The 26,988-nt window shown below is 37.0% G+C and overlaps 1 long non-coding RNA gene across 1 annotated transcript; it reads left to right on the top strand.

Moving 5' to 3' along the window:
• The first annotated feature begins 476 nt into the window (after positions 1 to 476).
• Positions 477 to 13,904, top strand: LOC125776863 (uncharacterized). Its single transcript, XR_007422035.1, has 2 exons — positions 477 to 788; positions 13,862 to 13,904. It is a non-coding gene; the product is annotated as an uncharacterized LOC125776863 (long non-coding RNA).
• The last annotated feature ends 13,084 nt before the right edge of the window (positions 13,905 to 26,988 follow it).

Below are 26,988 nucleotides of genomic sequence, written 5' to 3'. Positions count from 1 at the left end.
GATTGTGAAATAATCATCACAATTTTATTTTTTTAAATGCGGTCGACCTTTGTAATCTACATAAAGCCTACTGAGTTTAGCTTTACATCAATTTTAAGCTAAATGACTGATTTGTATAGCGAAACATAAATTTTCCCTTAGCCTAGTACATAGGCTGCTATATATATTTCTGGACTAGCAACACTAAGTGTTGCCAGGTGCAATCCGACATTTCCATTGGAAGGTTTGACATTTTTGAGCATAACATCACTCAGAACGTTTTGTCATTTAATCGTGAATTCTTTTATTTACAGGGAATTAAAAATTTCATCTCGGCCAAAAAATGGAATTAACATTTTCGTGCGATCATTTTTCACAACTTTCGACGTGGATTATCACGACAAGAGTGCATCGATGAATTAAAATCTTTGTATGGCTATGAAGCACCATCCTATAGCACTGTGAAAAATTGTTACAGCGAATTCAATCGTGGCCGACGCTCGCTTAAAGACGAATTCCGTGAAGGTCGTCCAAAAACAGCCGTTGTGCCAGAAAACATCGGTGCCGTACGTGAACTGATAATGCAAGACCGTCATGTAACATACCTTCAGATAGAGGCATGCCTATGCATTTCTCCCACCAGCATACATTCGATATTGCATGAACACCTGGCCGTAAAAAAGGTTTGTTCTCGTTGGATCCCGCACAATTTGACAATCGCTCAAAAAAGGCTCGTGTGGATTGGTGTAAAGAAATGCTGAAAAAATACGATCGCGGTGCTTCAAAAGACGTTTATAAGATCGCCACAGGTGACGAATCATGCATCTATGCGTATGAGCCCGAAACAAAACAGCAATCGACCGTGTGGGTCTTCCAAGACGAGCCAAATCCAACGAAAAAAAAAAACAAAAAAAAACATTTTCGTTGATAAATATTCCTATTTTCATTATTAGGCCAGAAATATATATAGCAGCCCTCGTATTGTTATATATAAGTAAGTTATCTTTATGACGGGTTTAATTGGCTGTCGGAACAAAATTTGAGAAATCTTGATGAATTTTGGCAACCTTTGGCACCCAAAGGGGTTAGTATTGCAAATGCGTATAATAGGATCATGGTCACGTCACCAAAATGTCGTTAAGCGAAAGCGTTAAGATATACAAGGAGAGTTCCAAAATAAACAGCACTTAAAAAAAAAAAACAAAAACAGAACAAATGGTTTTTCGGCAAAATCAATTTATTATATTCAAAATAGTCTCTTTCTGCTTCAACATAGCTTTTTCCATGTCGAGCGAGTGTTTTAGCTTGTTGGCCGGTATGGACGCCAGTATGCCGGTGTAAGCCTTTTGGATGGCACGTTGCCATATCAGGTGAATATGGGGAGAGGTTAATGGTTAAAATGTGATTTTGAGTCAAATAATGGTCCTTTGAATGTTGGATAATAAATACGATAAATCGATGTTTTGAAGATGTTCAATTCCATTTCCATGAATTTCAATGATGATTTCGGCTGAGTTTTGATGAATTTACAGTTTCGATGGAATTTCCGGTGATCACAGATTTTGATTGGCCCACATATTGATCGTCACTTATGTCCTCACGTTCACGTTGAAAACGTTGAAACCACTCCCGCACTCTGCTACGGGATAAGCAATCATCGTCATAAACTTGTTTCATCAATTGAAACGTTTCGGTAAAAGTTTGACCAATTTTTAAACATCGATACACAAACATACTGACACTTAAAACGCAATAATTTCACTTCCTATCGATGAAATGTCATGAAATGCCTCACTGAACAATCTATAAAGATAGCAGATTCCAACGCACCAGTCTAATAGCTAATAGAAAGACTTTCGAACACACAGTGGCGTTAATGCCATGCATCGGTCATTATGTGAAATATCTCAATAAATAGGAGAAATGGTATTTTTCTAAAAAGGGTCCAGCGTGTTGCCTAAAATTGATAAAATTGGGTGAAAATTTACCATATACCGCATATTACTACAATAACATCCAACTTGAAGAGATATTACTTCTTATTTTAACGATATTTTGTGGGGTACCTTAACTCAAAGAGCATCTTTTTCTGTAAATAATATGTATGTAGTAGCGCAAAAAAATGGAGCAAATCGAGTTAATACTACCCTTATCTCGCAAATACGACCTTTATAAATTTCTGGTTGGTTTTGTACCATATATCAGTACATATTGGATATATTGGGTAGTCAAAAAAGTTTTGCTGTATTTTCGCTAGTTGGCGCTGAAAGCGCGTAGTTCTAGTTTTATTTGTCGCATCAGGTCATGCTATACCTTTTTAGAAAGCTCATTTCACACGTGTTTGATTGACTGTCGTTTTTTTTAAGTCGTTCGTGAGTTATAGCGTCACAAACATGGAGCAAAATAAAGAGAAAATACGGCATATTTTACAGTACTACTACGATAAAGGCAAAAATGCATCTCAAGCCGATGGACCCGATACAGTTTCCATTTCCACCGCACAACGATGGTTTCAACGTTTTCGTTCTGGTGTAGAGGTGGTCGAAGATGCGCCACGCTTCGAAAGGCCTGTCGTCGAAAATTGCGAAAATTCAATAAAAATACCTCCCGACTTTTTTGACAACCCAATATAAAGTTTAATACCATATTTAATAATAAAATATGTGAAATGATCCACGAATTACCCCAACTCCGATATACAGTTACTACATATAATTATTTTCCCTATTCTAACAAACTATAGCCTAATATGTCGGTCTGTGTATGAGTTAGATATTTATAAAAGAGCTTGACAATATCTTCTCGGATATACTTGATTAAAGTAAAAATGTTGTGCAATCACCTCAGACCTTGTGATTTCCGAATTACCAGTGGCTTTTAGACCATTTAGGTTGGTTAAAATGTTAGATATTTTATTGAAATTAACTGGATAGGCCTCACAAATTATATGGTTTAGTTATGAATAGAATTTGTTAGGGTCTTCGATTGGTTTTATGTCAGATATACTTTATTAAAACTATATTCATTATGTGTCACGTTGTTACATTTTTTTATTAGCTCAGTTCATTAGTAAAAAAAAAATTCCAATTTCTCTGTAGATATTTTGAACATCAAACATCACAAAACTTAAATTAAAATATTTGTAATATATAAATGGATCAGAAAATAATGCAAGAAAAAGTCTGCTAAAAATATGATCACAAGTAAATAAATAAGGTTTGGTATAAAATTATACAATTAATTCAAATAATTTTTTTTAAGTTCCTCAAATCACCTGTGGCGCTCTAATTTATTGTTCATTAATCCTCAAAAACACATTTTCCCCCAAATTACTTGTTGATCGGCATTGTAGTTTGCGCTTCAACGATTTCTATAGAATTTCTTTGCACACAATTCCAATTAATCACAATTTTATAGCAATAAATACTTATTATGGTAAGGTGACAAATTTCTTCTCGCTCTTTCGAGTTCTCAATCGGCGCTCTCTATTAATTAGCAGCAAATGAGTGCTCGAATTTATGGTTGACAAAAAGTACTATTCATACGCTCTCATGCGCTCTCCACGTATATGTCGTTTTCTCCCACTCTCTTTTGGTTCGTTGAAACCCCAAGAGCTTTTTACTTGCGGCAGGACTCAATGTGTGTTGCGAGTTTCTTCACTTCGCTTGCAAGTTTTTTCCGCAACAACTTCGTGCTTTAAAGTGATTCCAATGTGTCCTTTGTGTGGTCCTTTGTGCGCGACAATTGCTTGTTCGTTTGTGACTTTTGTTTTGCTTCCAGCTACACACCCACACACTCTCACCTTAATACTGTCGCATTTCGGCACTGGCTCGGCGCTGGTACCTGCGAAACTAAATTTGGTTAGGATGGTTTGGAAAAGCTTTTTAGTTGAATACGGCATTTGACCCTAAATGGTTAAGTGACTTAATCATTGACAGTGAAATGTAAATGAATTTTTTCGAGTCCCTCAAATGTATTGAACAGTTTAATAGTTCTTCAATGGAAGTTTAATTTAGACTTTAAGAAAGTGTGATGAAGTTTTATGCTCGTATTTAAATTTTTTTTGGCTTTTGGGCTTCTGCTTTTACTTTTATTAGTACACAAGCCTCAACTCGACTCTTCTTTTCTTCTCGTAAACGTTTGTGTATGTGCGTGCTTGTGTGTGGCATGAATTATGAATGAAAGCAACGAGAATAACCGTAATTGCGTTCATAATGTTAAGTGCGTGACGGCAAATAATTTATTGTTGTTGTTATATGCCATGAGCGTGGCGGAAAGGCAATTCAAATGGATTGAACGAATATTATTGCGAATAGTACTAAATGGAGAAGTAAGTGAATCGTGAATTGGCGCATAAAAGGGTCACTTGCTTTGAACCAAGAAATTATAGAAGAATTGTCACTTAATTGCCGCCGTTGGAGCGATTATTTCTGTATTACACACATACATACATGCATGCGCCATAAGAAATTTTATGACCAGAGTGTCAATACGCGTTATGGAAGTGGCTCAAATGAGACCGTAAAAAAGGTTGATGAACTTTTCTCTCAATTATCAAAGACTACAACTTAGTAAACAGTCCGCTAAATTAAAAAAGTTCAAAAAGATTCCCTTAATATTTCATTCCGCTCATTATGTTGTTAAGGAAGAAATCACTTTAATGATGGCAAATTAATGAGTAGAATGAAAATATTTCAAAATGTCCTTATCAATAATAAATTAATATGAAAATTTGCGTGTAACGGTAAGTAACAGGAACCCTAATTATTGCTTTAAATAAATAAAAAGAAATATTCCAAGGTTGCATTAAACTTAGATGTTTCGATAGAAGCCGAACGTCCAAACATTATACACCCGAGAATTTTTAAAATGGACTACCAGTTTTGAATGGTAGGAAATTAATATAATTTAAGTACTATAACTATACTAAAATATGTATAGTAGTGGTTATAGAGTGCGGTGAATCATATGAACATATGAATGAGTAGATATTGATTCTTGGAGAAGTTAATCTTGTTAAAATATGAGTTAATGAGATAAATTGTTTATATACATTACTACTGGATTAAATCTAGTGTATCTTGATACTATATATAAACTTTCTATGTCCAGTGTGAAATTCACGTAACCATGAATTCTTTAACTGTAGTTTCTTTAACTCAAAACGTATACAGAGGAACTACAACTTCTTGTTTTTCAAATAATGCTAAGAAACTTGATATACATACATATGAGATGAGTTATTTGTTATAAGAGTGAATCCCACAAATATTTTATTTTTCCTTTAAAATAACACCGACCACCAGTTAACACTCGAATACGATTTGTTGGAGATAGTTCGTAATGCTCGAAATTGCTGAAACGACAAATGAATGTGATAAAGAAATTAATACAACATGATTATAAAAAACAAAGCGAACAGTTGTTTTTTAAATGTTTGTCGCCTGTTTAAATTCATGAAACAAATTCATAAAATAAATAATGAAATATTCTTTGGAAATCCAACATAGAAATTTCTTACAAGTGTCAAAATGTCTTGTCAGCACTTTATAAGCTTTCAAATCAATTTAGTAAAATTGATTAAATAAAGTCTTGCCATCTGTTGCAACAATGGAATTAAAATAGATTTATTAAACTGAATTTGAAGTATGAAAAAAATCTAAATTAATTCTGAAGCTTGATTTGTAGAACCTCACTTTAACATGAAAATACAGCAGTTTAAAGATGATATATATTTCAATATGTACATATACTTCAGGACCTTGCCACTGATTGCAACGTACTTATTATGCCAGTAAATAAGAGAATTTTTGATTTGAGAATGAGAAATACTCGATTGACCCCTAACTTGGACGTTTACATATCCCACAATATCACGCATATATGTTCATAGTATAACTATAATTAATACAGTTGAGTGGGGAATATTTCACTATATACATATATACTATACATACATACGCACATCCATTTTTATTTAAAAAATGGCAATATAATTTAAAGCTCTCTTATGCTTTGTTTTCTGAACAATGCTTGAGTGAAGTGAAGTGGACTATTTCAAGGGCACTTGAAATATAATTTTTTATATGCGAGAGCTACAACAATTAAAGAAACACTTTGAAGTGAACACCCCACACTACTTTAAAGGACATCTGCGTATGTAAATGACACCAAGGGTAAGGTGTTTGATGAAATTATTTGGTAGTATTGGCGATAAAAGTTCATTTAAAGGGTGCTATTTTTTATTTGGAGATAGTTTAAAAGTTGTTTTAATTGTGGGCTTAACATACTGTGAGCGTCAAAAGTAAGTAAACAACAATTATCAATATTAAAATGTTTATTACAACGCAGTCTTTTAATATAAAAACCAGACAGTTTTTTTTTATAGAATTCAAGGCTTATAATATAAGCCTTATATCATAAGAATTTAACTTAGTATACATAATAAGCAAAAACTGAACACAACCAAAAATAATTCACTTAAACTAGAAATACTCTCAGTTAATTCTAAGTTATCTAGGCATAAATTATGCAAAATTTCTTGTAAATTATGGAGAGATTTCGCACCATTCTTCAATTAAAGACTTTTTACGTTGCTTTTAGTACTAGTTCAATGTTTTTTTCAAAATATTTCTCATGGTCCTTCAACTCTGACTGGTTATGAAGAAATCTCAGATTCTCTTAGGGTGAGTGATTTCTTAGATTTCTCTAATGTTTATGAGCAAGACTTGCGTTTTCAGCTCAGCCATATGGGATTAGTTTCACGGAGTTTGATTGATGTATTCTTAGCACTTCATCATAAATACACCAAGTCCCATAGCATACGATCTAAAACCGGAGCTTGCAGTACTGCACTCGAATTACGGTAGCTCTTAGCAGATCACTATGTAAGAAAATTTCCTTCATGGCAGTGAATCTGATTTGTTTTGACTTTAATACGAAATAATTAAAACGAATGTTTATTTCCGAAAAATTAATATAATATCAAAAGTTATGACTTTTGGATGGATTTTGAACACTGTATACTATATTTAAAACTGCTTATGTAGATCTGGTTGTATCCAATCTCAACATCCATCCACTTATTTGTGAGAATATTTTTTAGGTTATAATAAGGTTAGAATGTATGTGATTTCAACTTTTCATTCTACAAAATTTTCATAAATAAATAAAGATCTCAATCGGCTAAATAAAGCTGTTCGGAGGTCTAAAATTCTGCCAAGCTAATTCGACGTCCAAGTAATTGTATATTTTATCCATAAAGAGAAGTATCTGAAGCTTGATAAGGGGAGCATACGAAACATGAACAATTATGAATAATTGAACCTCAAACGAAATAACAGAGCAATAGCGCTTCTCCTTTCAATTATTTTTTCTTTCGTATTCGCAAATACTGCACTACTACAAGCAAAGCGAACAGCAAGCAAATTATCCGAATAAACAGACGTCGAATCGCTTTTTAGCACAACATTTAAGCAACATTTCAATCTGTCATAGCTCGGCTGTCTGATTCATTGCTTTGCAGTCTGACACTTTTTCCCAATCGCTGCAGACATTTGCCGGGCAAGTATGAATGACTCATAAGAGCACCTGCCATGTTGCTGATTGCTGATAAAGCATGTTTATGTAGCGAGCAAAGAAAAATGCTGCAAGAGGGGAGCGAATTGTAAACAAAAATATGAAAATAATAAAAGGAAACAGAGGAAAACAGCAAACGCTGCAAAAGCTTGTCGCGCTTCATGCTGCCATACATGACTAAGCGCGGCACCGTGCCTCAGAGTACCGTAACGATAATATTATGCACTGTAATCTGCAGTACAAAGCATGTGGAATGGCAAGGAGAGGAAGAAGAAGAGCGAAATGGTACAACTCGTGATCAATATGTAAATGCCGATTTGCTTAAGGGCTGACATCCGGTGTTTGTATCGCAAAACATTGGCGCATTTCTATATGTATTTGGATGCAGGCAACCGCTGCTTCCTTGAGCCATTCAAAGCTTAGCTACAGAAGTATGATACCATATTATTTCACTGGATTATACTTAGGTAGAAGTACGGTACACTGCGCGGAGTTGAAATTGATGCAGTTGCTTCCCTGGTTCATTGATTGAAATCCCTTTCCATTTCAGTTGATTTCATCTCTCTTTACACGGCGAATGCTTGCGATATTTGTATCTATAGTTGCATTTCGGATTTTGCATATGCGCAATGACTAACAAAGCCACAGAAGTAGAGACAGTGCTTATATTCACAATTTGGTTCCTCCTTGTATTTGCCAGGCCATGTTTACTACCGTTATTATCCTTTATAAACATCGTAACTGTATATACATAGACATATGTAGATACAAATGGTGAGGTCGGCGACCTATGTATGACTTTAACCAAATGTTTTAAACAAATGTCTGTTATAAAAAAATGTCTCAGTGAGATATGGTTTGAATTTTAAATGTATAAGGGGAGCTTGAGACTAAAATGTAAATAGACAATTTCTAGAAATTTGCTTTATATAGATAGAGGTCCGATTACGTTTCATTACGATATCTCAATTTTACTCAAATTAAACCGTCAACTCGTCTCGTCATTCTCACCACGACACTCACTTATCCGAATCAAAGATATCGGATCACGAGAGCATATACATATATGTATATATCTGCAATACAAACTGAACATTCCGATAATTCTGTTTTTGTTCTTGTATTGACAACTTTTTCATATGATATCGAAAGGAATAATTTATATTTGCAAGGGTATTACAGCTTCGGTGCTATCGAAATTAACGTTTCTTCTTATTTTTTTGCCGGAAAGTTTTACAAGTTTATTGAATTTTCGCTCGATGCTTCTGTCAAAATGGTGACGAATGCAAAACAGGTCAAAGTTTTGGCGTGAGGAAGCCATTTTGTACCTAAAGAATAAAATAAAGATGAGTTAAATATTAATATTACTGCGTCCACTATAAGAAAAAAGTTGCTAACGACTAAATTTTTCGGCTGGAGCCCAAGAAAGGAGCCACTACTGGAAGCCTTGCAAGTGAAGACCAGAGTTCAATTTGTTAAAGAGCACCTTCATTGGTCAGTTGAAAAATGGGAAACATATTGTAGTCCGACAAAAGAAAAACTGTTTTAGAGTGTTATTGAAAATAAGTTCGAAAGCCGGAAGGCACTTCAATTGAGCCCATTGCATCTTAGATGGTAGAAACATGGAGGTGCAAAACCAAACGTATGGAGGATCTTCTCTTTCTATAGTACAATTACATTATATTGGATTAAAGAAAACATGTATGCCAAATTCTATGTTGAACTAATGGAATTGACTATGCTACCACACGCTCAACGTGAGTCATACACTATATGTATGTATCAGTGTTGTATGGACTTGCAATGACCCGATTCTACCTATGATCCTAAACAAACTCTCCATAATATAAAATATTTCCATGTTTGAAGGACCTTATAAATAATTATCAAAAATAATAATTTTTGTAACACTCTAAATTTTCACGTAATTATAACTCTTAGGAACATGAGTGTATACATGTATACATACGAGTACATATGTATTATTATTTATAACCGTAACTGAAAAATGACTCGCGTACATACATATACACATATATGTATATACCGAAACGGATCCCGACAAGTCCACAATTTAGTAAGCTTTAACTTATTTGTCATTTTCTTTTCAGTTGGTGCAAACTTTTAATTCGACTTTCATGACAACAACAACAAATACCAAATAATACACAGCAAAAAAGAACTAAATGCAGCAAATTTCGTTTTGAGAAAAAAGTTGACAATCTTTATCCACTCACGTTTCACAGACGCTTACCGCTCAGCAATGCCAAACAACGAATCCAGCAGCTGAACGGTAAAGCAGTCGCCGTCGACAATTGCCAAGGGTGTTCACGACCAGAACGTCGTACATAATATATTTCTAACAACTGACACTTTCTGTGTGTGAAGCTGTTGTTGTTATTAGAGTGACTACTTGAATGCTGCCAACTTATCAAGGAAAGTTAAACTTGACGTTATTGTATTAGTCAACTTCGGTCTTCGCGTTCTACTTTCAGTTTTAACCGCATTATTTGTGCTTCCATTTAGAACTGCTTGTCCCTCTCGCTTTTTTATTTATTTTTCGTGCGCGTCACAATAATTCTCAGCAAAGTGGAAGAAAATAGTTTATAAATGCCAACTCAATATATACACACACGTATACATATGCATATGTTTTATTTATATGGTTCATTATTTTGGCACACCGTTATTTTTATCAATTTTTCGACAAATGCTTTCAAAGACCAACGAAATTTTATTTTCGCACTTTGAAAATCATTTTTATCAATTTATGATTTGACACATCAATATCTGAATAGAACATCATTCAAATTACCTCCATGACTTTTTTGCAGAAACGAAATCGATGAAACAATCCTCAAGTACTCTTTCCACTAAATCACGTAATTAGCTCGTGCAATATTGACTTATAAAGTTTGAAGAGAGTTTGGTTTACGTATTGCTAAAGACCAATTACTTCAAATAACCCCAAATGAAGCGGTCTAATGGTATGAAATCATTATTCTTTGAGGCCATATAATGTTACAATTTCTTGAAATAATCGAATTTCCAAACTTTTCTCACAATGATTCTGTTGTTGCACATGTTGTGTGGCACGTAGCTACATCTTGTTGGAACCAGATGTTTCCAAGATCAATTTTTTCCCATTTTTTCCCATTGAGAATAATGGCGTCAGCTACATTTTGAAAGAAGTACGAATCGATGATTCCACCAAACCAAAACCCACATCCTTCCTTCAACATCATATATGCGATCGAAATCTAGCAACTATATATGTACGAGTATATGTTATGTAGTCAATTATCTCCCTTCCGCCTTTTTGTCTTTTGAATTTCGTTTGAATACTATACATCTTTGAAAGGTCTTGACATAATCTACAAAACGACGCTATGCATGCTTAGTTTGGATATTACGTTCAACAGTTATAGACATGTAAACAGTGATGGTACTCTATCACTTTGAACTGCGGAGAGATGGTTTCGACAATTCAAAGTGGGTGAAAACGACAATGATAAGACAGCCGGCGGAATGACGAATACCGATGAAATCATGGGAAACATCGAGTTAGACCGGCATGTGGCATCTCGTGACAACGCCCAGAAAATGGGAGTTAGTCACCAAACCATTTTTAACCATCTGCAGAAGGCTGGATACACAAAAAAGCTTGATGTTCGGGTGCCGCATGATTTGACGCAAAAAAACCTTCTGGACCGAATCAACGCCTACGATGTGCTGCTGAAACGAAACGAACTCGACACATTTTTGAAGCGGATGGTGACTGGCGACGAAAAATTGATAACATACGACAATATCAAGCGAAAACGGTCGTGGTCGGAAGCCGGTGAATCATCTCAAACAATGGCAAAGCCGAGATTGACGGCCAGGAAGGTTTTTCTGTGTGTTTAGTGGGATTGACGCTTAACTCTACCATCCATTGCGATCGTTGATGAATCGTTAAAAGCTACGGGAGCTCGCATGGGAAGTTTTATCGCATAGACCATATAGCCCGGACATAGCCCGGACATAGCACCAAGTGATTACCACCTGTTCTTGTTCATGGCGAACGCTCTTGTTGGGGTAAAGTTGAACCCAAAAGAAGCTTGTGAAAAGTGGATGTTCGAGTTCGCAAATAAGGAGGAGGGCTTCTACGAGGGGGGTATTATGAATTTGCCGTCTAGATGGAAACAGATTATCAAACGAAATGGCGCATATTTGAACTAAATCGGAACACGGTAATCTGGCTAAAATTTTTGCCAAGGAACATGTGTACCAAGTTTCATTAATATATCTTAATTTTTACTCAAGTTACAGCTTGTACGGCCGAACGAACAGACAGCTAGCTACTAGAATTTCAATTCGTCTCGTCATCCTAACCATTTATATATATTTAAGCTACATTCAACCGATAGGTGAACAAAACCATTATATTATGTAGCAACATGTTGCAAGTGTATAAAAATTACGAGTCAAAGCATATCAAAAACATTCAAAACGAAACTTAATCATATCATCCTTATTCGAAAACCGCACGGCATATATATTTACGATTTCAAAATGCTACAAATTATCTCCAAAATGTCCCAAAGTGCATCCTCTCTAATGTTGCAAATTAGTTTCTGTCGGATATGCCAAACGCATTTGACATTTGCTGAATAGGAAATTGAAACAGTGAAATATTGTTGACGATGATTTATATTACGTTTGCATGAAAAAGAATTGATAATTTGCAATTGTCATGTAGAATATTGATAATCTATTCCAAATAGTCGCAGCTATCTAAATTTATAATTGGGGATAGCAATAACAGCAAAAACGGGAAATTCTCCTGTTGTTGACTATTGCTTTTAACAGCATAAGAAAGACATGTACAATAGTATGTACGTACGAGTACATACGAAACTAACAGACCAAAGGCTCTGACTGTTCGGAAGTAACATGCAACATCCATGTAAGTGATGGCCTTAGTAAATATTTGGCTTCAAAGTATAATATTTAGCCACAGAACTCCCAATGCGTAAAAATAGGAAGATTCGGAATGTTGCAAATAGGTTTACATTTCACATCACTTTTAACATTAAGCTAAAATATGAATTAGGAAAATTATTATAGAATATGTTATATTATATATGAATATGAATATGAATATTATTATATATGTTAATTCACAAACCGAATTTTCTCATTTTTGGCACCAAACAAAAGCATATGCATGATTATACAAGGTGCGTTCCAAAGTAAACAGGACGAAGGGTATAACTCTTTTTAGGATATACACCATAAGTATATATTTTACTAAAGATCTGTGTATAATTCCAGACACTCAGTGCTGTTTATCGACTTCAATCGAAGTGTGAACATTTTTAAAACAATTTCCAGAACCAATTAACCTTTAATAATTGTGTAATGTTTTCAGTTCTATGTACATGTAAAAACTGTAAATAATGTATTGACTCATCTACCAAAGGTAATAGAACACAATTTTGACACCTGAGGAGCTCCCTACTCGATTTTGTAAACTTTGGAAGGAGTTTCTCAATTACCACCAATATAAAACTTATTACCCTGACCTAACCGGTACTACACTGTGATAACGTTAGACAGATATAGCGCGTGTTTTTTGGACGTATGGTATTCTTTGAGATAATACATTTATCGAAGTTAGGTTTTTTGACAGCTATTACATAGGCTGCTATATATATTTCTGGACTAGGCAACACTAAGTGTTGCCAGATGCAATCTGACATTTCCATTGGAAAGTTTGATATTTTTTAGCGTAACATAACTCAGAACGTTTTGTCATTTAATCGTGAATTGTTTTATTTACAGGGAATTAAAAAATTCATCTCGGCCAAAAAATGGAATTAACTCGTGAACATTTTCGTGCGATCATTTTTCACAACTTTCGACGTGGATTATCACGACAAGAGTGCATCGATGAACTAAAATCTTTGTATGGCTATGAAGCACCATCCAATAGCACTGTGAAAAACTGTTACAACGAATTCAATCGTGGCCGACGCTCGCTCAAAGGCGAATTCCGTGAAGGTCGTCCAAAAACAGCCGTTGTGCCAGAAAACATCGATGCCGTACGTGAACTGATAATGCAAGACCGTCATGTAACATACCTTCAGATAGAGGCATGCCTATGCATTTCTCCCACCAGCATACATTCGATATTGCATGACCACCTGGATCCCGCACAATTTGACAATCGCTCAAAAAAAGGCTCGTGTGGATTGGTGTAAAGAAATGCTGAAAAAATACGATCGCGGTGCTTCAAAAGACGTTTATAAGATCGTCACAGGTGACGAATCATGGATCTATGCGTATGAGCCCGAAACAAAACAGCAATCGACCGTGTGGGTCTTCCAAGACGAGCCAAATCCAACGAAAAAAAAAAAAAACATTTTCGTTGATAAATATACCTATTTTCATTATTAGGCCAGAAATATATATAGCAGCCCTCGTTTTTGATTTATTCTTATTTAGTGCGGTTTGCCATTTCATAACAAATGTACGTACTCCGGAACGTTTGCAAATTCTGCAAATTTATTACCAAAATAATATTTTGGCTTGCGCTTCACATTGCGCACTGCGTCTCATATTCGGTCGGTCTTACAGTCCAGCGGAGTCGATAATTCGAGTAACCATGGATTGGTTTTGTAACACGTTTACTTGAGGGAGCACAGAAAACGATATTGCTGCTGTAGAGGAGAGTATTGGGAAGACTCAATTAAATTCATTCGGTATCCAACGCAATAATTGGAGCTGTGTCCATTCACTTTACGGAAGGTTTCGCTGAAGGAGCTTATCTTGGTGGCTTAAAAATCCAACTCGGATATGAATTGAAGCCGATTGACCATCAAGCCCGTCGCACGTTCAGTTAATGGGCCTAAAACGAGATGGCAGAGCAGGGGATTATTTCTTCAAAAATGAAACAGGTCATACGCTATAGAGCAATGACTAATGACTTTTTCGCGACTGAAATGGAATATATTTATGTGGCCGTCTTTTTTGAACCAAGGGACATGCCATATAGGTTACAAAACAATCAATTTATTAAAGGAAAATTTTGGTGAGCGCATTATCTCGTATCGGTGCAGATATTCGTCAAGAAAACCAAATAAAACAAAACTGCATGGACTTATCAGAAAAATTATTAGAATTGCCGTCTAAAGGGTGAATTATATTATACGAAAGATATTAGTTCAAAGAGGGATTGAACCCTAGTCTCTGGGAGTAATATATCCAGTCGACCACTGTGGTGGCCATCGAATTGTAGCTGGTATAAGATACCTCTTTAAAAATGAAAAAACGCGTCTAATTCCTACAATTTATATACATACTTCTATCTGTATAACCTCCGTTAGAGAACTAACTGCCTAAACGTTTAACCACTTAAATATTTAAACACAATTCATGTCCGCTTAAAGGAAATTTCAGAAAACTTAAATGCTTCGCCCTTATTGACTTACTCCTGTAATCACATTAATTATAACTTTGGCAAAATATTAGAATTATCGCTCTAATTAAAAATTAAGCGAAAAGTTCGGTAAACAATTCTCAACGAAATTCTTCAGTTTTCGCCATACAAAAGCAGCAACGCTGCGAATGACCAGAGGAATATTACTTGTCACTCACTTTCGGAGACAGTTATCAGATGTGGAAAACCTTATGGCCGCGGGGTAGATGGTGCTGCCATTGATGTCGACAATGGCCGTGGAGGTGTGTAAGTTGGTGAACTGTAGTGAATTAATTAATCCACCGCCTGGCTCATTCACGCTCACAAATCTTCGCCGCCACCTTCTGTTGATTGTCCCAATGACAAAATGACACAGTGTCGCTGCGCTGAGCATTGTGTGGCGTTCATCATTTTACAGGCGCGCTCACGTCGCCAACGCAGCAGCGACAGCAAGCAGTAATTTGCACTTCCCCTCAGCAATCGCTTGACATACCCTAGAGTCCGAGCGCGCAGCTGGCTTTTCGGATGAGCCGTAGTTGCGCACGTTCTGCATGTTGTCGCCCTCGACATTATTGTAATGGCTCTAATTTGTTGTTGTTGCCGCAGCTTTTTTGTAACGAAGCAGGGCGCTTGGCTGTCCTGTTATCGCCGCGTCTTCGCTTGCTTCGCGTAAATTTCTAATCTCGTTTGCACAGCAATCAGCATGAATTAGTCGACTGAAGTCGTCGTCGTCGTCAACCGGAGTTGCACATGTGTGTGTATGTGTGGGTGTAGCTTGTTTTTGCTTCTGTTGTTGCTGACATGGCTGCGAGGACATTAGATATATTGCTTTCAAGCTTAAGTTTAATTGCGTCCGGCCAATGGATTACAGGGTGTCGTCTCGTACAATGGGCGTTGATTAAATTCAATTCGTGTGTGTATTTGTATAATTTGCAATTGACGCATATTCCATATATATACGTGTCTTTATATACAGGAATATGAAAGGTACCGAGCTAACTATTCAATTTTAATTTTAAAGAATAAATTCGTAATCTGGACACTTAAAATTATAAAAATTTGCAAAAATATCCAGGGTGGCAGGGAAAAATTGTTTGGCACGATTTATTCTATAAGCGCTGCTTTGTAAAATCTTCCTGTGCTTTCAACCAGTGAACCAGCCCAAGTCCCAAGTGAAGCTGCGAAGACGACAAGTTATGAGATCGTCCCACTATTGCTAGTTAGAGGTAACTTTTTTTTTTCCTTTTCCCATGATTCTTTTGGAATTTATTTTGTGGGCTCTCAACGAAAACGGAAGCAGTTGAGGTTTTGATTCTTGAAGACTAAAGATGAATATTAAAAAAAAAATAATTTTCAAAATATATTTTCTTCGAGAAATCGAATTTATATAATTTTCTGTTTTCAAATAATCGTTCGGTATGCTTTCAAAGGTTGTTCTATTCTAGTTTAATGATATGTATAATAATTATAGGCGTTGCAACTAGTATTAATAGTTTTGGGTTAAATAGACTAGGTAGTGTTTGAGACATATATATATATATATACCCAAGAAATTGGAATTTAATCATTCTAGTACATACCTTTCATTCCATCCCTGTTGTTTTCTTTTACAAAGGATGCGTCACTTACTAAAGAAATATGACAGTAAGTAAGTAGTAGTTTACAATTAAAATGGAAAGGACTTTAACTTTTAACACCACCTCATATTTTTGTGGCAGTATTTTTACTAAAATTTCCTTAGGAGACTCTAGATTGACTCTGGTCGGCTTTAAACAGAATATTTGAACGAAAGCTTGAATAATTCAAGCGGACATGTATTTTTTAGAAGGGTATGAGGTTTGCGACAAAATAAGCTTGAAGTCGTTCAGACTTTCCACTAGCATCTGTACCCCCATATATAGAGAATTCCTGTACTCTGGTTGACTTAATGCCATACACTAGTCAACGTGTTAGAAATTTTAACGAAATTCTGCCTTTTGTCATACGGTAGTACCAAAAAAAAAAGGTAGACCTTGGCTGCACCGAGATTAAAATACTCTTTATGAGTTAATTAAATTAAACGGGTACAAAATGACTTTTATCTTAATTTTGGTCGATAAATTTGATGGCAGCTATCAACTATAGTTTTCCAATCTGAACAATTTGTTATAAAGTTGTAGCGATGCGTGGTGATCCAAGACAAATTTCGTGAAGACATCTTTTCAAACAAAAAAGACTTCCATAGAGGTACCTGTGATCGATCAGTTTGTATGCCAGCTGTATCCTATTGCGCTCCGACAATGGTGGTTCCGACAAACAGGCAGCTTCTTGGAGAGAAAATGACACGTTGGGAATGAAACTGAATGTTTAGTCCACAGATATATAGCGGACAGGCAGACAAAGGAAAGACATCTCAGCTCATACGCTTATTTAGAAGACTTCATTTTGTTTTCATTACATACATTTGCTTGAGTATATCCATATGTGCAGATGATGACAAAGTGAAGTGGAAACCAGAGATATTGCTCCCAGCTACGAACCTGTGCAACCAGTGCAGTGCACTTTCTGCAGAACTTTAAACTCCTGCTTAATGAAAAAAAAAAACGATTTGCATTTAAGTTCTATAAATATTTGCCAAATAAAATGAACCAAAAAGCATTACAACTGCGAAACTTTTTCTATTAAAACGCTTACAAAGTTACCCTCCTAAAAAATATTTCTCCAAATGCACTTCAAACTTTGCCGTTTTAACGTTTTCACTCAAACTGCATTATTACTATATACTACATATTCAATGCCATTCCAGCCGCCAGATCCCCTGCTGCCTACCGGCTGTCGCTACATCTTTTGCGAGGCAGCAAAGGCTTCTGTAAACGTAATTGAACTTCAGCCATGGCTACAATTAAAATTAAAAACAACAACAGTTCTACCATAATAACGGCAGTGAGTACAAAAACACAAGCAATAACAACAACCACAACAAAAAAGTTCGTCGGGCGTTTCACAAAAATTAAAGTTTCTAATTGAAAAATTTTAATTGTTATAATAACGGAACCAAGAAAAACACACAAGCACAAGCAAAAACACAAACAACAAAAACAAAAATATTATGAAAGACGAAAGCAGCGCACAAGGACAAACACGAGTGTATTAGCTTAAGGGACCCGCAACCAGCGAGTGCAAATGTACGAGTGCAGCGCACCATTGTGGCGTTGAGGGCAAAAGTATTTGCAAATTTGCACATTTTCACCCACTTAATTTGTGCGTTCAATGGATTTTGTGTGCAATCAATACCCGTTTATGAGCCATCAGCGGCGAGATGCCGACTGTGAGTCGAGAACGGCGCAGCAGGGGCTGCAGAAGATTGTGTGAATGGCGGCATAGTGGTAGAGCTATTAGTCGCAGCGTCTGTCGGCCCAATGTGCATTTTATTTTTCATTCCAATTTGCACTGTCGCCCGCCACAACGCTGCCAAAACTTTTTGCATTTGTCCCGTTGATGCGCTTTTCCAGTGCTTGCCTTCTTGCTGCTTTAAAGATAAAGTTTTCCAGTGTCTTTTCGTATTGCTTCCTCCAGAGTTCAGTCGCTATCATCTACATGGGTAGATTGTTTTGTGAAGGTGCAAATGCGCTTGCTACTCGTACCCTCGGGTGGCAAAGATTTCGACTCAAGATTCCAATAATAGGTAGATTATGATCGAAAGTTCAGCAAGAGCGCAAAAGAGTGATAATTTACGAAGTTTGTACTTTGTACTTCTGAAATGGTTCGATTACGTTCTCGCAGAAATGAAATGAAGAATAACTTAGTGTGAGTATGATTGTATTAGCGCTCAGGAAATATTAAGGGGTTTTTTTAGTAAAATAAAATAATATTTCGAGTTTTACCATGACAACAATTTTACAATTGAAGCATTAATTATGCGTCCGCTCTCAGGTTCGACGTCGAGAAGCTGCAATCACAACAGACAGCCCAACGATTCTCTACTCTACTTGCACTCCTGCTCTTTCAGAGTACTCATCCGAAACCGGGTATAAGGGAACTCTGGGACGGCATTTTACGCTCCTTACGTACAGCTGCAACCGAAACCATTGGTTTTCGGAAAGTGTAAAAGAACAGACTGCCTACCTCGCAACGTTACGATCGATCACAACACGTGCGGGATGGGATAGATACCGAGAGATGAAGAGGGAAGCGTGACGCATTTGCAGACAGCAAATAGGAGTAGACGAAATGTGTGAGTAAGAAGAGCATGATAAGCTAAGAACGACAGTGGTTATGTTTGAAAATTCTACGTAAAAATGCGGCGGCTAACAGAAAGTTTCAAGAATGGAGCATACTATTGTAGAACCCAAGGAGGTGATCTGGTAACCGATGCCCAGAGCATATTGAAATTATGGAGGGAACATTTCTTCAACCTGCTGAATGGCAGTGAATGCATAACGCCAGGAGAAGGCGAACCCGATTCCCCAATCGATGACGATAGATCAGACGTTCCATTGCCCGACTATGAAGAAGTTCGAATAGCAATTACCCACCTGAAGAACAACAAAGCGGCAAGGGTCGATGGATTGCCGGCCAAGCTATTCAAACACGGCGGCGAAGAACTGATAAGGAGCATGCATCAGCTTCTTTGCAAAATATGAAAGCATGCTCAACGATTGGAATTTAAGTGTGCTCTGCCACATCCACAAAAAGGGAGACCCAACAATCAGCGCCAACTACCGTGGGATAAGCCTCCTCAACATCGCGTATAAGGTTCTATCGAGCGTATACCACCTCTTCGTCGATTTCAAAGCTGCCTTTGACAGCACGAAAAGGAGCTGTCTTATTGCAAAACTAATACGGCTGTGTAAACTAACGCTGAGCAACACCTAAAGCTCCGTCAGGATCGGGAGGGACCTCTCCGAGCCGTTCGATACCCTTTCGTGTGACTTTTTCAACTAACTTCTGGAGAAAATAATTCGAGCAACAGAACTAAACAGAGAAGGTACAATCTAAGAGTGTACAGCTGCTGGCGTTTGCTGATGGTATTGATATCATTGGCCTTAACTACGGCGCCGTTAGTTATGCTTTCCCCAGAATGGTTAAGGAAATGAGTATGGTAGTGAATGAGGGCAAAATGAAATATCTCCTGTCATCAACCAAACAATAGTCGTATTCGCGACTTCAATTCGTCGATAATTTCGTCTATTGACGAACAAAACAAAACTCTCCAAATCACTCATTATTTCCGTCCTGCTATATCGTGCAGATTCATGTACGATGACAACATCTGATGAGTCAAAGTAACGAGTTTTCGAGAGAAAAGTTTTGCGGAAGATTTATGGTTCTTTGGCACATTGGATACGGCGAATATCGCATTCGATGAAAAGAAGAGCAGTATGAGATATACGACGACATTGACATAGTTCAGCGACTTAAAAGACAGTGGATACGCGGACTCGGTCAAGTCGTTCGACTGGACGACACAGTACCCGCCCAAGGAAACAGAGAAAGAAGAAGACCTCCTCTCCGATGGAAAGACGAGGTGAGGAAGGTCCTGGTTTTACGTGGAGTCAGATATTTTATTCTCATTATTGGAATATCGGAAGGCCGGAAGGATCAGTTAAAATGAGTAGCATCAATCTTAGATTATTGTTTATGCTTAATTTAACTTAATTTATACAAACACACATACACCACAATCTGTGGTGAGAAAACATTATGAATAATTAATATTAATTATTAACTGGTCACTCTATTTGCATGCCTGCCACAACATTACTCGTTATTCTAATTCATTATTTCCCTTTATCCTTTAATTTGTTTATACATGCTACATATACATACCTGTACATGTGAGAACAATTAGCATTGCATAAGTCTTTCATTATAAATCTAGTTTGCTTTTTACAGTCGCATCCTGCAGACGCAAGGACTATTCACCGGTAAACCACCAGCCGCGTAACTTTCCGCTCATTAATAAACCATAGTTAAATATATATTATTGTTGTTCTAATATCGCGGTTCAAAGCTATCGAAAAAGCTCGGTAGCTCAAGCTCTAGTGACCCCGGCGTGATCCCTGCGTGTGTTTATTTATGAAAAATTATAAATTAACATTAAATATTAGACTAATTAGTTAGTGCGCTGCAGTGCTAGCGTATCAGTGGATGTATTTAATTTGCTGTGAACGATAGATACATACATCAAACTAGTGATTTAAAATCAATTTGATTTGTTGCAAAATAGTAGTGTGATTTTCTAGAAAAAGCAACTACGGTAAATTTGTACACTGAAGCTATATAAATCGGGCGTCTTCTAACGTAATAATCGAGAAACAATTATGACGGAAACTTAAAAATTTAAGCACGGTTTCAACGGTTTGAAGCAAAGCCCTTTCTTCAGTCAAAATAAAAGTACGATAGTATGGAAGAATAACCGATAATATCCGCGTTCTAGAGATATATTATGTAAAACTTAATGAACTTAAGAGTAAGATAAGGATGGTTACAGGTATGGTAGCTGCGCACAACACATTAAACATTCATACGACAGCCAAGCAGAAATCAAGGCAATAACTTCGTTTCGCATATAGGCCAGAAAGAACAAGGAACTTTACCTCAACTGGGTCATAAAGGCATCAATATTAATGAGATAGTGGACGAGATTGCAAAGAGTGTGTAACTGCAAAAGTCATGTGAAAAGCGCTAGATCATAAATACCCAAAGTTCTTACTAGCACTCGATAAAAAGGACTGTAATACAGGATGGCTGCCAAATGGCAATCCATCTGATATCGCTAGGAACAAAAGTTGCCTGCACGTGAGTCAAAAACATAAAGGGGGTTGTTGTCAACCGTGAAATATTAGTAAATACTTTTTTGTACTTACTTATGCTATGAAATGTAGTATGCCGTTCAGGTCAAAACAGTTCCCGAGAAGCATTTCCAAGAATAACTTAGTTGAAACCAATGACACTTTAAGTTTCAACATCTCTTAACTATTTTTCTATTGCAAGCAAATTCTTAATTATTGTTGTTGCATCTAAATCGTGTTGTTACCGAAGCGGGCCGAGGGTCTATACTCAGAAGAAGCGAAAATTAAAGAAAAAGCTATAAACTATTTCAAAAGAGGTTCAAAAAGTTAAATATTTGAAAAGGCAGAAACTAAGGAAAAACCACCACTTAACAAGTTGCGAAAAGAATTTTGTCGGAACACATATTACTTAAACTAAGGAGTGACATTATGTCGCTTAAACGGTTTGATAGGGGGCGTGATGGTATGAGGAGGTATCTAATTTATACTTCGCGTGTTTTTCGAATCGGTACATTTTTTCTTCTGTAAGTTAGTGGTGCTGTTAGTGATATCTATGCTAAATTTCACGTCAAAATATTCTTTAGTGTTTGAGATACGCGTCCTTTTGTGAGGCTCTAAAAGTGAATTATTCGATTTTTATAATTTTTATCGTGAACATTTCGCCACATTTTCCACTAATATTGTGCCGCAAGCACCTTCGTGCCTGATTTACCTTAGTGTAACTTTTGGTTATTCAGGAAATTCACATTACCACTCCGAGGACACCGTTTTGACTCAACTGAGGATCTGAAAGCTGAATTGAAGAAGGCTCTGATGGCAATCACGACGGAGGATTTTTCCAAGCGCTATGGATGCGGATTACTTTGAAGGAGATGAAAAGGACAAAATTCACCTTTTTCAGCCATTTGCAGTTTTTAAAGCCAAAAATTATCGCAAGTATATACAACTACTTTTTAAAAATTTATTTATACTTTTTTAACTTTTTTTCAAAAATATATTTGGCAATCTGAATTGTCAGTTCCAGCCCGACGATGCAGCAATTCATGCCATTGCGTCTGTAAAAACTTGAATATAAAGCGAGAATGTCTATATTAAAAAGAACGTCTGCGAATTTTGGGTTATCAGGATGTACAGAGATAGTAAACAATATACGACCAAAAAGGATCTAATCGTGGTCAACGATTACATTAGATCTTATTAAAAACTATATTCTCTTCCTAATAAAGTTTGTGAAATCCTTGTCAACAAAGCCCATTATTAATTTTTTTTTAAACATTGTGGTTTAAAAATAAAAATGTTAAGCATCACTTTTCAAATGATGTATACTGAAAAAATGGAATGAAAGCCTAAGTTCGGTTGTAATATACTTAATATAATACTTTATATTCTTGAAGGACTAGCTTGCAGGAGTCGAAATTATAGTAAAATTTGATTTCTTCTTCGCTTACATTGAAGGCCATAAGTTTGGACTTAGTTTTATGGCTATACTCGTATTACAGTTTGCGTGAGATAAAATTGTATAATAGCATATTCAAATGAGATATACGTACATGTATGTACGCGTGTGTAATATTAATTCGACGGAAAAGGCTAAATTTTATATATAGAACTGACGTGGAAAGGTTTCAAGACCGGAGCATACTCCTGTAGAACCCTTCACGGTGATCTAGCCACCGATGCCCAGAGCATACTTAGACTATGGAGGGAACACTTCTCCAGCCTGCTGAATGGCAGTGAACACATAACACCAGGGAAGACGAATAGCAATTACCCGTCTGAAGAACAACAAAGCGCCAGGGGCCGATGGATTGTTGGCCGAGCTATTCAAACACGGCGGCGAAGAACTGATAAGGAGTATGCATCAGCTTCTTTGCAGCATATGGTCGGATGAAAGTATGCCCAACGATTAAAATTTAAATGTGCTCTGCCCAATCCATAAAAAAGTAGACCCCACAATCTGCGCCAACTACCGTTGGATAAGCCTCCTCAACATCGCGTGCAAGGTTCTATCGAGCGTATTGTGTGAAAGATTAAAGCCCACCATCAACATACTGATTGGACCTTATCAGTGTGGCTTCAGACCTGGTAAATTAACAACCGACCAGATATTCACCATGAGCCAAATCTTGGAAAAGACCCGTGAAAGGAGAATCGACACTTACCACCTATTCGTCGATTTCAAAGCTGCTTTCGACAGCACGAAAAGGAGCTGCCTTTATGCCGCGATGTCTGAATTTGGTATCCCCGCAAAACTAATACGGCTGTGTAAACTGACGTTGAGCAACACGAAAAGCTCCGTCAGGATCGGGAAGGACCTCTCCGAGCCGTTCGATACCAAACGAGGTTTCAGACAAGGCGACTCCCTATCGTGCGACTTTTTCAATCTGCTGCTGGAGAAAATTATTAGAGCTGCAGAACTGAATCGAGCAGGTACAATCTTTTATAAGAGTGTACAGCTGCTGGCGTATGCCGATGATATTGATATCATCGGTCTCAACACCCGCGCCGTTAGTTCTGCTTTCTCCAGACTGAACAAGGAAGCAACGCAAATGGGTCTGGCAGTGAACGAGGGCAAGACGAAATATCTCCTGTCATCAAACAAACAGTCGTCGCACTCGCGACTTGGCTCCCACGTCACTGTTGACAGTCATAACTTTGAAGTTGTAGATAATTTCGTCTATTTAGGAACCAGCGTAAACATCACCAACAATGTCAGCCTGGAAATCCAACGCAGGATTACTCTTGCCAACAGGTGCTACTTCGGACTGAGTAGGCAATTGAAAAGTAAAGTCCTCTCTCGACGAACAAAAGCCAAACTCTATAAGTCGCTCATAATTCCCGTCCTGCTATATGGTGCAGAGGCTTGGACGATGACAACAACCGATGAGTCGACGTTGCGAGTTTTCGAGAGAAAAGTTCTGCGAAAGATTTATGGTCCTTTGCGCGTTGGCCACGGCGAATATCGCATTCGATGGAACGATGAGCTGTACGAGATATACGACGACATTGACATAGTTCAGCGAATTAAAAGACAGCGGCTACGCTGGCTAGGTCATGTTGTCCGGATGGATGAAAACACTCCAGCTCTGAAAGTATTCGACGCAGTACCCGCCGCGGGAAGCAGAGGAAGAGGAAGACCTCCACTCCGTTGGAAGGACCAAGTGGAGAAGGACCTGGCCTCGCTTGGAATATCCAATTGGCGCCACGTAGCGAAGAGAAGAAACGACTGGCGCGCTGTTGTTGACTCGGCTATAATCGCGTAAGCGGTGTCCACGCCAGTAAAGGAGAAGATGAACTGACGTGGAAAACGTCATTCAGGGAGCGGAGTTCATTAAACTGGGATCAACTCGTTTCGTCATCCTGTTCATTTGAGTATAAAGGGTGACCCATTTCGGGTTCCCTACTGAGAGACATCAAATTTAATGGGAAATGTTTATTATCAAGATGATAATGACCGATGATTCCACCGACCCAAAAACCATACACAAATCGTAGTTTTTTTTTAAATGATATGATAGCTTAGAATATCTTTAGGTTGCTCTTCGTGCCAAGTGGGGCAATTTTGCTTGTTTATATACCCACTGAACCAGAAACGGACTTCATCGTTGAACAAAATTTTTCTCGAAAACTTAGTATTTTCGTGGAACTTTTTAACAGCCCATAGAGCGAAACAATGTCGTTTGGGAAGATCGATCGGCTTCCCTTCTTGCACAAGCAGTATATTGTACACTTTCAATTTAAGATCTCGACCTGTGTAAAATGCGCTAAATCGTTCCATGCGTCAGTTCGAGTTGCTTCGAACGGCACCGAATCGATGATCCACGATCTTAGTGTATACTCTCTGCCACGGCTGCTATAATTTCTTCACTGCGTGCTGGGCGTGGTCGGTTCGGTCAAATAACTATTATCTAATAATGAATGCTGAGTCTCACGATTGGTGATGGTGTTGGTAATAGTACGCTCAGTAGGCCAATTATGCTGACCATAAGTTAGGTGAAGCGTGGAAACACATTCTTTACAGATCGTGAATTTTCGTAAAAAAAATGAACGATTTGTAAACTTTGTTCATTCGTAAGTCTCACCATGAAGTAATGACAAACAATACTGAAGAAAACTAAAAAAACAGCTTGTCATGACTCACGCGTGATCTGTCAAAAACGGTCTATTGAAAAAAGTACGCCTAGTTGGATCGATTATTTTTAAGAGATACAAACAACCGTTAGGCGAACAAAACTATTTTACCCTGTAGAAACATGTTGCAAGAGTATAAGCAAATAAAATTAGTATAGGGGCGTTATCCGAATGATCCAATTTTTCTACGGAAATTTTTATATTATTTTGCTTTTTTATATAACAAAATATTGAGTTCAATCGCATTGTGCCCTTCTATTCCTAATTATGAGGTAAATTTGTAATTTAATAGTTTGTATTATCCTACGCAGGGATTTATTTTCCGATTATGTCCGAATCAGAACTTCCTCTCTTACTCAATCTTAACAGAGTTTAGTAATTAGTTGAGTTTCATATACGAGTATAACATTTTTTGCCTTCCCTGTCTTTTATTACTATACTTATATAATATTTGGTGTCATGAATGCGCTCGGACTTCGACTTTGACCTTTTCAAAGTTGATTTGATTTACTCGGACACATCTGACTAATTTAATGGCAAAGTGTTTGGTATAATTAATTTACTTTCCGTACCACAGTGTCCCTTCACTTTAACCTAGAATACGGAAAATGAGCGAATGCAGAGAAATCATGCTTCGCACACCCATGTGTGCATGTATGTATGTGTAACTACAGAGCACACTCACGAGTGTGAATGCAAATTCAGTTAATTTAAAATCCATTAGAAGGTAGTGACTTTTAATTACATATTCTGGTTAACAACAAGGGTAGATATAGATGTGTACAACAATTTCACATGCAAATTAATTTACACAAAGATGTTTTTCATGGACAGAAGAGTGGGTGTTAAGTGAAAACTTAATTATATGTTTTATAAGAACACGACAAATTAAAATTTTCTTTTACATTTTTTATATAAAAATGATCGAATTAAATACCAGCAATTAAAACTTTTCGCTTGCACGTATTTTCGCTACTCATATGTTAGGGGCAGCATTCATATTTATATATTATATATAGTACATACATGAAATTGTACTTGGACGATACAGTGTATGCCTAGCAC

Source organism: Bactrocera dorsalis, chromosome 1, assembly GCF_023373825.1.
Source record: "Bactrocera dorsalis isolate Fly_Bdor chromosome 1, ASM2337382v1, whole genome shotgun sequence".
NCBI classification, from domain to species: Eukaryota; Metazoa; Arthropoda; class Insecta; order Diptera; family Tephritidae; genus Bactrocera; species Bactrocera dorsalis.
This window is presented reverse-complemented; position numbering and strand designations above follow the sequence as displayed.